The sequence below is a fragment of the Capsicum annuum genome, unplaced genomic scaffold (genome assembly GCF_002878395.1).
Source record: "Capsicum annuum cultivar UCD-10X-F1 unplaced genomic scaffold, UCD10Xv1.1 ctg3647, whole genome shotgun sequence".
In the NCBI taxonomy this organism is placed as follows: Eukaryota; Viridiplantae; Streptophyta; class Magnoliopsida; order Solanales; family Solanaceae; genus Capsicum; species Capsicum annuum.
In genome coordinates this window covers 14,444-27,783 of record NW_025843459.1, presented here as the reverse complement: position 1 = coordinate 27,783, position 13,340 = coordinate 14,444, and positions in this window count along the sequence as shown.

Sequence of the window (13,340 nt, the reverse complement as noted above, 5' to 3'; positions counted from 1 at the left end):
CGTGATCATATATCAAGAGGAACAGAAAGAAAATTAGCTCCATAGAAAAATGAGTGATTCGATGTGAGGTATGTACAAGAGAGGTGGAGTTGTACACTGGAAAACTATAGAATAAGATGTGACACATGCTAAGTTAAAGTTATTGTTGTTAAAGTTTCATAAATGATCTTCATTTTTCATTTCATATTTCATGATATGTATTTGCATTTTCAAGGATTGATATGACAAAGGCATTTTATTCTTCTATCCAAACATTGTGTCGTCCTTTGTTTACCCATTTGAGCTTTAGTTTTATTTTCTTTCATACACCTCCTTTAGAATTAAGATAGAGTCAGCAAAACTCAAAAAAAAAAGTGTCGAGTAATAAATAGAGTCAGAAAAGTTTCAAACAAAAAAGAGAGAAAAAATGTGTTAAAAGGAAAGAAAAGAGAAGAGTGTCAAGAAAAATAGAGTTAGAAAAGGTCAAAAAGAGAAAAAGAGTCAACAAAAGAAAAAAAAAGAAATTGGAATCAAGCAAAACAAGTTGTCAGAACTACGTGTGACCTGATTCTCCTCTCTCGGGAGTGAGATACGTAGGCTGCCCCACTTGGGGCTCGGTCAAACCAAATAAACAATTTAGAATCATCCAGCCAAAAAAAACTGGGGCATTATTTAATCCTTATTGTTTGAGTCGATTCCAAATGTTGTAAGTCCTACCCCACTTCAAGTGTCGCTTAGGCCTCCTGGCATCCTTTCTTTCTAAACCTTACCCAAAAGCCAAGTTACAACTAAAGAAAGACTTTCAGATCAATCTTTGAGAATGTCAAAGATAAGCATGCAATGGATATGATGACACATTTTGGGAACTACTCCTCTTTCTCAGCAAAAGGAACCAGGAGAGAAATAAAAATGAGATCTTATTGGTGAAAATCCTTGCGGGCACCGTAAAATAATTGTAAGTTGAGAAAAATAAAATGAGAGAGTCTTATTGGTTAAAAACCTCACGAGAACCGCATAATGATGATGAGCTGAGAGAAATAAAAAATAAGAGAGTCTTATTGGTGAAAAACCTCATGGACACCATAAGCCAATAGTCAGCTAAGAGAAAGAAAATACGAGAGACTTGTTGGCGAAAACCTTTCAAGGAGTCACTAGCGAAATGACATCTCTGAATGCAATTGACCTAAGGAAATAATTCAGCTTCAGGGTCATTAACTCAACAACAATTGGTAAAAGTTGGATGGAAAGATCAGACAGCTTAATCCAAAATGCATGTCATAATCATTAGAGTTGAAGGTCACTTTCAGATAAATTTTTCTTTTCTTTTTTCTATTTCAATAGGGAAATTCATTATTTTTCTTTCTTCTTTATATTTTTATTTTTATTTTTGTTTTCTTGAGTCAGTGATTCAAATAAAAAGTCATTTTTCTTGTATCTTTGAATCAAATCAATGTCAAAGCAAGTAAGAAAAGATTTCAAAACTGGCTACCAACTTTTTTAATTGCACAAAACAAGACAAAAGGCCAGCACATGAAAAAAGTATGATTGTAAGTCAGAACAAGGCATGCAGAAAGTTGTTGTCAACAAACAAATTGGGGAAATTCGTGGAGATACCAAGATTTAAAGGGGGTTATATGAGGAACATAGCAAAGCAGAGATACTGTGTTTATTTCAGAGTCACTCTTAGTAATCTGAGTTTGGGTCAAAGATGCAACTAGTCAATGACATATGTTAATGATTGGTAGCAAGATTAAATGTGATGAGGGCATGAGCAATCGCCTTAAAAGCCAATGCCGCAAGCCAACCATCCTGTTTTAAACTAAAAAGTTTTCTTTGTATGAAACAGGAACAGTTTCTACCTTCTAATCATAGGCTTCAAAGTGAAAATGTCCAGAGGTACAATTCCTATTTTCTGCAAATGCAAGAGCAGTGTTGCTGTACAGGTTTGGTAATCACAATTGTGATAAAACTCATCATCTTGTACCCCTAATAGACACATTCTTTAATTTGGGTTTTCCATGTCTGTGGATAGGAGGTGCACATCTTAATTTGAGCCTTTAATCCTAAAAGATGAAGTTTTTGTAAGAATCTTTCACTTTCACTCTTAAGAGACGGACTTGTTGGCCTCAGTCATTCAATTTTATCCTCAAAAGGGTGCATTTGTTGATTAGAATCTTGATTCATATTTGCATTATGCATTATTGAAAGTATTTGTAATTAGGTTTGACACCCGTAAAAACTTTTGATGATAAACTAGGGCAAAAAGAAAATTTAATTTCTATTATTAGGAACTTCCCTTTAGGACCCTTCTCGCAAAATGAGACTTTATTTTTCTGGAAAATGAAATCTTTCTTTACCATAATCTTTGTATGGGATAAGTTTTGTTCTAGTTTTGAAATTGAAAGTCAGAAGCCCGCCTGAAGAATATAGTGATAAAATTGAAAGTCAGGGTTGAAATCTTTCTTTATCAAAATCTTTTTATGGGATAAGTTTTGTTCTAGTTTTGAAATTAAAAGTTAGGAGCCCGCCTAAAGAACAGAGTGATGAAATTGAAATTTAGGAGCCCTCCTGAAGAATAGGGTGATGAAATAGCAAGTCAGGAGCCCGACTGAAGAATAAGGTGATAAAATTGCAAGTCAGGAGCCCGTTTGAAGAACAGGGTGATAAAATAAAAGTCAGGAGCCTACTTGAAGAACAGGGTGATAAAAATTAAAAGTCAATAGCCCTCTTAAAGAACAGGGTGATGAAACAGCAAGTCAGGAGCCTGCCTGAAGAATAGGGTGATTAAATTAAAAGTCAAGAGCCCACCTGAAAAATAGGGTGATTAAATTGCAAGTCAGGAGCCCGCCTGAAGAACGGGGTGATGAAATTTCAAGTCAAGTGCCCGCCTGAAGAACAGGGTGATGAAATAGAAAGTAAGGAGCCCACCTGAAGAATAGGGTGATGAAATAGTAAGTCAGGAGCCCACCTGAAGAATAAGGTGATGAAATGGCAAGGCAGGAGCCCTCCTGAAGAACAGGGTAATGAAATAGCAAGTCAGGAGCCCACGTGAAGAACAGGGTGATGAAATAGCAAGTCAGGAGCCCGCCTGAAGAACAAGGTGATGAAATTACAAGTCAGGAGCCCGCCTGAAGAACAGGGTGATGAAATTAAAAGTTAGGAGCCCACTTGAAGAACAGGGTGATGAAAATTGAAAGCCAGAAGCCCACCTGAAGAACAGGGTGACGAAAAAGAAAGTCAGTAGCCCACCTAAAGAATAGGGTGATTAAATTAAAAGTTAGGAGCCCGCCTGAAAAATAGGGTGGTTAAATTACAAGTCAGGAGCCCGCCTAAAGAATAGGGTGATGAAATTGCAAGTCAAGAGCCTGCCTGAAAAATAGGGTGTTGAAATAGAAAGTCAGGAGCTCGCTTGAAGAACAGGGTGATGAAATTAAAATTCAAACAAAAAGTTTAAGATATTAAAAGTCAAGCGACAAGGTGATGAAAATGAAAGTAATAAGGTGAAGAAATTAAAAGTCAAGCTACAAGGTGAAAAATTGGGAGCTAAGCAACAAAGTGAAGAAATCATTAGTCAGGAGCTTTCCTAAAGAATAGGGTGAAGATTTTCAAATTCTGAAGTACCACTGATAGAACAAGGTCAGTTTTTGAATTCATCTCCAACATCTAATTTTTTATGAAGTCCAAGGAAGATCAGATCTTTTGTCAATTTTAAAATCCTCAGCAACTCAAGTAAGAGTCTAGAAAATTTATATATATAGGACTTTTATAATTTCATTTATCTTTTTAACTTGCAATTTTCATTTTTAATGTAATGATAGAGCCGCAGAATGGAACCTTGACAGGACCTCACTCGACTCGCTAACTCGGTATAATCCCTGAATCTGGTATCTAGAATACTACACAGTGCTCAAGACCCTGAAGGACCACAAGCTAACCCATGACTGATATCTGTACCTATATACTGTATTATATACTGCATAATATGGAAACATGAACTGAAAGGCCATAAGGTTCAAAACTAAGACAGTATCGGATAAAAACGTAACATCTAGAATGGGTATGAAATACCCAAAACAACCTAAATAAGTCAGAGAGAGGTAATCGTCCTTAGTTTCGTCCTAAGTTATCAGTTACATCTCCTTTGTCAGCCAGTGCTCCAGTTCCTAAGTTCAGAGAGGGTAACAAAGATAGAGCGTCAGGCTCTAAGTCTCAGGGCAGTATTAGCAGTGCCCTAACCTATCCTCTTTGCTGCACTTATGGTAAGCACCACCAGGGTACTTTTAAAGCTTGCAGTGATACTTGTTTTGGGTGTGGCAAGCCAGGCCACAAAATTGGAGATTGTCCGCAGTCAGGTCCGCAGGGTCAATAGAATCGTTCCTCAGCTCATTCCGGTCGCTCGAATCAGCAGGGTGCCACCTCTAGTGCTACTAGTGGGCAACGTACAAATAGACTCTATGCTCTCCAGTACCGACAAGATCAAGAAAATTCTCCTGATATGGTTACTGGTTTATTATAAGTCTTTCATGTACATATTTATGCTTTGCTAGATCCAGGTGCTTCTTTGTCTTTTGTTACTTCATATATAGTAGTTGATTTCGGAGTCAGTCCCAAAATTTTAGTAGAGCCCTTTTCAGTCTCTACCCCAGTGGGTAAAACCATTATAGCCCGACAGGTATACAGGAACTACTCGGTTATGATATTTCAGAATGTCACTTCAGCAGATCTAGTCGAATTACAGATGACTGGTTTTGATGTTATTCTTGGCATAGATTATCTTTATTCCTTCTATGACACAGTCGACTGCAGAAATAGGATAGTCCATTTTTAGTTCCCAAATAAACTCATCCTTGAGTGGAAGGGTAGTGTATCCGCTTTTAGGGGTCAGCTTGTTTTCTACCTTCGGGCAAGGAAAATGATATCTAAGGAATGTGTCTATCATCTTAATTATGTTAAGGATTCTAGTTCCGGGACTCCCAGTCTTGAGTCAGTCCTAGTTGTAAATAAATATTCAGATGTCTTTCCTAAAGATCTTTTAGGAATTTCTCCCAAAAGGGAATAGACTTCAGTATTGATCTTCTTCCAGATACTCATCCTATCTCTATTTTGCCATACAGAATGGCACTAGTAGAACTTAGAAAATTGAAACAATAGTTGAAGAATCTCCTAGATAAGGGATTCATTAGGCCCAATATTTTCCTTTGGGGTGCGCCAGTATTAATCGTGCTCAAGAAAGATGGTTCTCTCAGAATGTGTAAAGATTACCATCAGCTCAATAAAGTCACAGTCAAGACCAAGTATCCTCTTCCCAGAATCGATGATTTGTTTGACCAACTTTAGGGTGCCAGTAATTTATCTAAGATAGACCTCAAATTCGGCTATCATCAGTTCAGAGTCAGAGAATATGACATTTCAAAAATAGTTTTTATACTCGGTATGGTCACTTCGAATTCCTAGTCATATCATTTGGCCTTACCAATGCCCCAGCAGCTTTTATGGACTTGATGAACCGGGTGTTCAAGCAGTACTTGGACATGTTTGGCATAGTCTTCATAGATGATATTCTGGTTTATTCCCGCAGTGAGCGAGATCATGCAAACCATCTTAGAACAATATGTCAGACTCTCAGAGATCATTAGCTATTTAACAAATTCAGTAAGTGTGAGTTTTGGCTAAGGTCAGTAGTATTCCTTAGTCATATCATTTTCGGTGATGGAATTAGAGTAGATCCTCAAAAGACTGAAGCAGTAAGAAACTGGCCTCGCTCTGTCTCTCCATTATATATTAGGAGTTTTTTGGGTTTGGATGACTATTACAGATGGTTTTGTTGAGGGATTTTCTTCTATTGCATTCCCTATGTCTATATTGAATCAGAAGAAAGTCATGTTTCAGTGGTCAGATCCTTGGGAGAAGTGTTTTCAGGAGTTGAAGAGTCGACTCACCTCAGCTCCAGTCTTAGCTATTCCATATGGTTCAGATGGGTTCATAGTGTATTGTGATGCATCCATAGTGGATTTAGGTTGTGTCCTCATGCAGCATGGTAAGTTCATAGCCTACGCCTCCAGACAGCTTAAACCCCATGAGAAGAATTATCCTACTCATGATCTTGAGTTAGCAGTCGTAGTATTTGCCTTGAAGATTTGGAGGCATTATCTCTATGGATTTTATGTAGATGTATTCACAGATCATATGAGTCTTCAGTATGTCTTTTCTCAGAAAGATCTCACTCTTCGTCAGAGAAGGTGGTTAAAGCTGTTGAAAGATTATGACATGAGTATCCTCTATCATCTGGGTAAGGCCAACGTTATGGCCGATGCTCTCAGTAGACTCTCTATGGTTAGTATTTCTCATGTTGAGGACTGTAAGAAGAAGCTAGCTCAGGAAGTCCATCGACTTGCCAGACTAGGCATTCGCTTAGTCGATATAGAAAAGGATGGCATATGGGTTCAGAGTAGTTCAGAATCTTTTCTAGTTTCTGAGGTGAAAGAAAAGAAAGATAGAGATCCCAGTCTAGTAAAGTTAAAAGAGTCAGTTCAGGATCAAAAAGTAGAGGTTTTCTCCCAAGGGAGAGATGGTGTTTTATGTTGTCAGGGTAGTCTCTGTGTTCTAGGTGTAGATGACTTAAGGTAGTAAATTTTTGCAGAAGCGCATGGTGCGCGCTACTCTATTCATCCAGGGGCCAGAAAGATATACCGCAACTTGCGAGAAGTCTATTGATAGAGTGGGATGAAGAGAGATATTGTAGAGTTTGTGGCTAAGTGCTCTATATATTAGCAAGTTAAGATACAGCATCAGAAGCCTAGTGGTTCTATGCAGAAGTTCATTATTCGTACTTGGAAGTGGGAAGAAGTGAACATGGACTTCATGACGGGTTTGCCTCAAACTCGTCATCAGCATGATTCAGTTTGGGTCATTATAGATAGAATGACCAAATCAACTCATTTCATTCCAGTTCACACTTTTTATTCAGCCGAGGATTACGCCAAACTTTACATCAGAGAGTTGGTCAGAATACACGATATTCTGTTATCTATTATCTCAGACAGAGGTATCCAGTTCACCTCTTATTTCTAGAAAGCATTCTAAAAAGGTCTTAGTACCCAAGTTAATCTCAGTACAACCTTCCATCCTCAGACAGATGGTCAAGAAGAAAAGACCATTCAAACTTTATAAGATATGCTAAGGGTGTGTACAATCAATTTCAAGGGTAGTTGGGATAACCACTTGCCTTTGATTGAGTTTGGATACAATAGTAGCTATTATTCCAGTATTCGGATGGCTCCATTCAAAGCTCTCTATGGTAGGAGATATGGATATTCGATCGGTTGGTTCAAAGTTAGTGATGTCTCATTCACAGGGCCTAACTTAGTATTCAATGCCTTAGAAAAAATCCAGTTGATTAGAGAAAGACTCCGGGCTACTCAGAGCCGACAGGAGTCTTATACAGATGTTCATAGAAAGGATCTCAAGTTTGAGATTGGTGATTATGTCTATATAAAGATATCTCCTATGAAGGAAGTGAAGCAGTTTGGTAAGAAAGGGAAACTCAGTCCCCAATATGTCGGTCCCTTCAAAATTCTCAGTCGCTTTGGTAAGGTAGCTTATGAACTCAAATTGCCTTTAGATCTAGCCTTAGTTCATCTAGTCTTCTATGTCTCTTTGATCAAGAAATGTGTACGTGACCCATTAATTGTAGTCCCTATTTAGAGTGTAGATATTCAGAAGAACCTCTCTTATGAGGAGATTCCAGTCGAAATCCTAGACTATCAGACTCGTAGACTAAGGAACTAAGAAGTCCCTCTAGTCAAAGTTATTTGGAGGAATCAGTCTTTTGAGGGAGATACTTGGGAAGCAGAAGCAGACATGCATACCAATTATCCTCACCTCTTCACCGCTAACTCAGATCAAGCTCAAGGTAACAGTTCTCCTTAAGCTTCCTCTATTTCATGTTCAGTGTTCATCACAAACTTGGTATCAAGTACCATTGCATGTTCAGTCATGCATTCATGTATCAGTTCAGTTATATAATTGTGCATCAATCATTCATTCTCATTGGGAGAAACTTAGTTCCTCAGAACACTCAGTCATGCATTTATGAATCAGTTACACATGCATCATAGATACATGTTTAGTATGATATATATAGTTATCAGTCATGTCAGTCATGAGATCATGTTTCAGTTATTCATGTTTAGTATGTATGCCAGTTTATGTTCTTTCCCTCATTCTCAGTCTCATTTGAGGACGAATGTTCTCAAGGGGAAGATATTGTAATACTTCGTACTTTTTCCTAACTTTGAAATTATCTTAAAAAATTACTAGGAGCTTTTTTTGAAAGATGAATCAACTTTTATACACATGGTATTTTTCATATTTTAACTTTTTGTCATGTGGAAAATTCAATAAGCTTTCCATCAATATAAAATTTACCTAAATCCGATAACCGGGTAAGAAGTTCTGACTATTTTAAGTTCCCATCGTAAAACAGCGCCATATTGGTCAATGGCGCACCGCGCCACAAGCTAAAATGACAATTATCCTTTTTTAGTGTCTCAGCGTGATTTTCTCCACGTCGCGCTAAAGTTTCAGGTCAGAAAAGAAGGGGAAACATGATGGCTTCAGTTTCCCAATTGTCAAATTCTAGTGACACGGCGCGATAGCACCGCGTCGCGCCAAGGGTCCAATTCAGGAAATTTTTATTGAAATTGAAAGACACTTTCAAGGTTAAAAGGGTCTATTTCCCACCCCTATTTAAGCCCCTTAACACGTTATTCAGCCACTTTTCACCCAAAATATACTCTCTTCTCTCAAAAACCTCTCAAGAACAACCTATGGCTTTTCATAGAAGATTCAGAATCAAGAATTTCCTCCATCAATCTTTGTGCATTTATGACCCAAGGTATGCTTTGTCTTCATTCATGGATTCCTTCCATCCATGAAGCTCAAGACCTTGTTTTATCTATAAATTATGGTATTTATATTGTGGGTTAATTGTAATCATGTTGTTGACATTGATTGATTTCAAAGTTGGATTCCTTATGTATTTTTATGATATTATGTTAACATGCGAGATAAAATCCATGAACTTAGTTGCCTATGATGTGTAATTTGATGATCTTACCTATGCTCTAAATTATGCATGCAAGGTGTTTGCTAAAATGCTTTAAAGAGTAGAAATCTTGCCTTATAGCTCAAAACATAAACTTAATGTGACATGCTTGTCATCCTCCTATGTTTAAATGACTTCCATACTATCATTGTGAAATGTGTATGTTGTCAGAATGCCCATGATATTAGAACATAAGATTATGATATGATTATCAGCATTCTCATTTATGTTAGATAGTAGGATAACCATGTACTTCGTGAAATCCACAACTTATTAGATTATGTATTGTTGATATGGGTCTTGTACTCAAGAAAGTCATGCTTTGTCAATTTCCTTCTATCGAGTCCTGGGGGTACTTGTACCCAAAAAATATAGTTGTGTGCCTAGAATCAGTGTCATATTTTCAAGATATCCTCAGTCAAGCCATGTTTAGTAGAATTTAGTCAGTCTTATGACTCAGGAAAAATCAGTAATCTCGGTAATCTCAATTAGTTATCAGATATCAATAGCATTCTGTCAGTCAACGGAACTCAATTAACTCAGTTCAGTTCAGTTAATCATGTTCAGAGTTTATTCAGATGGGATTAGAAATTAGCACCGAGTGAACCCAAGGATAGGAACATACACTGTCAGATGAAGGTGTGATTCTTAAAAGTCATCCTTGAATTCCAGAACTATGTAGCCAGCATAGGTTAAGACATTAACACTGTTCAATGAGGGTTCATGAGGTGGATAAACACTATCTGGTGAGGGTCCCACCGTTCTCATTTAGGGGACACTATCAGATGAGGGTCACCCATAGCTTGTTTTTACCAGTGGTGCGGTATTGACACCCTTCTAATTGGGGTTACAGATTAGACCCCAACTCAGCCATAATGGTGTATTAGGGGTATGTCAGTTAGATAACTATCTTCCATAGTTTTAGTATTAGTATCATATCAGTAAAAGAACACAGATAGTTCTTTAAATTTCAGGACTGTCAGATATAGTCAACTCAGATACAGTATGAAACTTAGCTAGTTCCATCAGATTCAGGACTGTCAGATACAGTCACTCATATTATCAGTTATATCAATTATCAGTATGTCATGTTATCAGTATTCAGATTCAGTAATCATGTTTTCACGATCTCAGTAACAGTTACTATGTGTTCATGCATGCATTCACATGTTCATATTAGTCAGTTAGCCAGTATTGTTCATGCATATGAACCCCATGCATTCAGCCTACCTCACATGCATACTAGTACATTCAAAGTACTGATGTATTTGTGTTATGGTGTCTTATACCATAGGTTCAGAGACACGAGCTCCAGAGCATTAGTAGATTTTCAGATATCCGCAGACAGAGTTTAATAGTGAGTCCTTATCCTTCGAGGACATGATCATTTCTTATTTATATCATTGATCGGTTTAATAGTTGTAGTTAGTTAGAGACATGTTCCATCAACTCCTTACTCAGACAGTCACATTTTAGAGGCCTTCCAGACTATGTATGTTCAGATAGCTTATTTCAGTTATTTTGGGTATTTCATACCCCTCCTAGATGTTACATTTTTATCAGATACTATGTCTCATTTTTGAACCTTATCGTCTTTCAGTTCATGTTTCTGCATTATGCAGTATATTATGTAGTATACAAGTACAGATATTATTCATGGGTTAGCTTGTGGTCCTTCGAGGTCATGAGCACCGTGTAGCGTTTCAGGTACCAGATTTGGGGTGTTAGATAGTCCTTCTCCTTCTAACCCTTTGAGTTACCTGTAACTTGATTCCCTCATAATTTGGGTAAGTAGGATGTCCAAAGTCAAGAATCGGTTGCATTCCCTCATTCTATTTCCTGCCTTTGAATAATGGTAGGGTCAAAATTTTATCTCGTTGCCTACATTTTTGTCTAAAAACACTTTGTGTTTACATCCAAAAAGGGGCATGATGTAGACATGTAATTTTGTCCCTCCCGAAGTCTAATTTATCTATTTACCCTCGTCTTACAATGTACCTTACCCCTACGTGATAATTTTTCCACAAAAATACAACAATAACAAATTTTTTTAACAAAACAACAACCCCTCCAATTAAAGGTAGACACCACACTATACCCTCTCACCTCCTACCCCACGTACTCACCCTCATTTCCCACCCATATCACGTTTTTGGCTACCCCATAACAGAATAGAAAAATAATAGAATTGAGGGGAATAGATTTTCTCATAACCATTCCACATACATTAAGAGAGAATAATATACACACCTCACGCTATATGCACGATCTCTCACTGCACACACTGGACTACACTGTACACTCCCCTCATAATTCCACTCTATCGTCACTCACTAACACACACTCTCATAGATAGGAATTTCATTGACACAGCAACACAACACGCCAAAAAATAATCATCGACACTCACCTTACAATTTCAATTCACACTACACACACAGAAAAGAAAATCTCGTTCACACACAAAGCTAGACTTAATGCACGGAAAGTAAAAATAGAAAAAATATTGAGTGAGGATTTTGGAAGGAAAAATAGGGAAGGACAGCTGCGATCCATCTCTTTCCAGCAAAAATTTTTTGGAAACAATATCCCACCAGCGACCAAACACTCTCTACCATTGTCTAAGTTCCTCGGATCTCCGACGAAGCTACCAGCTCAAACCCGCCTCAACATCCATCAAAAAATAATCAAAACTGACCTAACCAGCCCCAGCTCCAGCGAAATCCATTGAAAAATGAACGAAACAATAATTTTATAGACGGATCTAGGTACGGGTGTCTCTTCCCCACTTATGATTCTGATTCGGGTTGAGAAAAATAGCAAAGGGGTATATCGAGTTCGGTTTGTTTGTATTGAGGTTTGAGTCAAAGTCATCGGATGTGGATTTCATCTTTTTATTTAAGAAATATTTGAGTTCAAAAGCATCAAATTGAGGTCCAATTCTACTCTTCCAATATTTTTATTTCATTATTTGTGATATTTGGTGCATTGAATGAAATATTGTGTGTTGGTTGATCCTTATTGGTGGTGAATAGTTGTTTGGTATTGGTTCATTGTTGATTACCTTGGTTATGAATTATGTGATAAAATAGTGTCTATCTTGAGAATGAAAATCGATTGTTTGGGGTGAAAATTGAAATTGATAAAGGTGAATATTGGTTATTTTGATTAATTGATGATTGTTTTATTTGGAATAAGTATTGATGTTATTAAATGCAATAGTATCATGATGGGTTGAAATTGGTAGGCAAACATAGGTTGGGTAGGTGAATTTAGAAATTATGATTGTTGAATGCTTGAATAGTTTGAATGATTTTGTTTTATCGCATTAAAAATGTACTCATTTGTCCGGGAAATGCCCTGAGGTTACTTGTACTATTTTATCCGGGAAATGCCCTGAAGGAGTTATACTAGAAGATGGTTCGTGATCAAGGCCCGAGGCATCGGGTAGAGCATAGTCTAGGATTAGTTTAGAATAGGATTTACATTTCCGCATTTTTCTATTTTTGGGACTATATAATTCGGACTGGACATTATATTTTTGGACTTATTTTGTTTTTTTTTGTATATTTGATTAACTGTTGTGTTCTTTATGTGGTTTATATATTCATAGTGTCATACTAGTGATATACTTCATGAAGCGACCGTGGTTGAACTACGGGACCGAGGAGTGCCTAACACCTTTCCCTCGGTTAACAGAATTCCATTACTGGAATCTTTATTTGCAAACTAGTTTAAAAGAGTCAAAATCGTTTTGAAAAAGGATTTCCAAAGGTCACTTGGCACACCCGATTTATGCCAAGTGGCGACTCTGATTTTAATTGTAAATAATCCTTTTTGAAATAAATCTTATCTTTTGTCACTTAATAATAAAATCCTTTTGAAACTTAAAATCAATCTTTTTGGTTAAAAAAGAAGTGTGACAAGGGTAGAGAAAATAAAAGGAGGAGTTGCGAAAGTAGTAGAGAGGGTAGTGAAAGTGAATAGAGGAGTTGTGAAGATGATGGGAAAGTGAAGGAAGTTGTGGAGGATCTATATTACCGAGAAGAACGGAAGAGGCCATTGGGGGCATACATGACGGAGACAAAAGATCCAAGGAAAAAATGAAATGCTTGGTTAGGTACGTTTGACTGGTGAAAGAGGTGGCGCAAACATATGATACGACGTCGATTGAGGATAAATCTATTGATTCTGATGGATGAAATGATGAGTCATATTCAGATCAATATGTTAAGTCATCCAATATGGCGACTAT